Genomic DNA, 290 nt, shown 5'->3' with positions numbered 1-290 from the left:
TAATAATTAGAAATAATTTAAAATTTCTCGGTAAAAAATTTTTTATGCATGAATAAATATGTATAAATATACATAAATATTCATAAACATATATAATGCACGAAATACGTCCATATATGTTCATCTATTTTTCTTTTATAAAATACTTTTTAGTGTAATAGAAATAATAATAGTAAAGTAAAAACATTAAAAATAATTAAAGAGTTAATTTTCGCATTGTTTCGTTTCAGGAAAAATAACAAATTTAGAAAAATTGCTCATACACAATTATGCACAATTTTATATATATA

The sequence above is a fragment of the Atta colombica genome, unplaced genomic scaffold (genome assembly GCF_001594045.1).
Source record: "Atta colombica isolate Treedump-2 unplaced genomic scaffold, Acol1.0 scaffold51, whole genome shotgun sequence".
Taxonomy (NCBI): domain Eukaryota; kingdom Metazoa; phylum Arthropoda; class Insecta; order Hymenoptera; family Formicidae; genus Atta; species Atta colombica.
Note: the sequence above shows the minus strand (reverse complement) of the source record.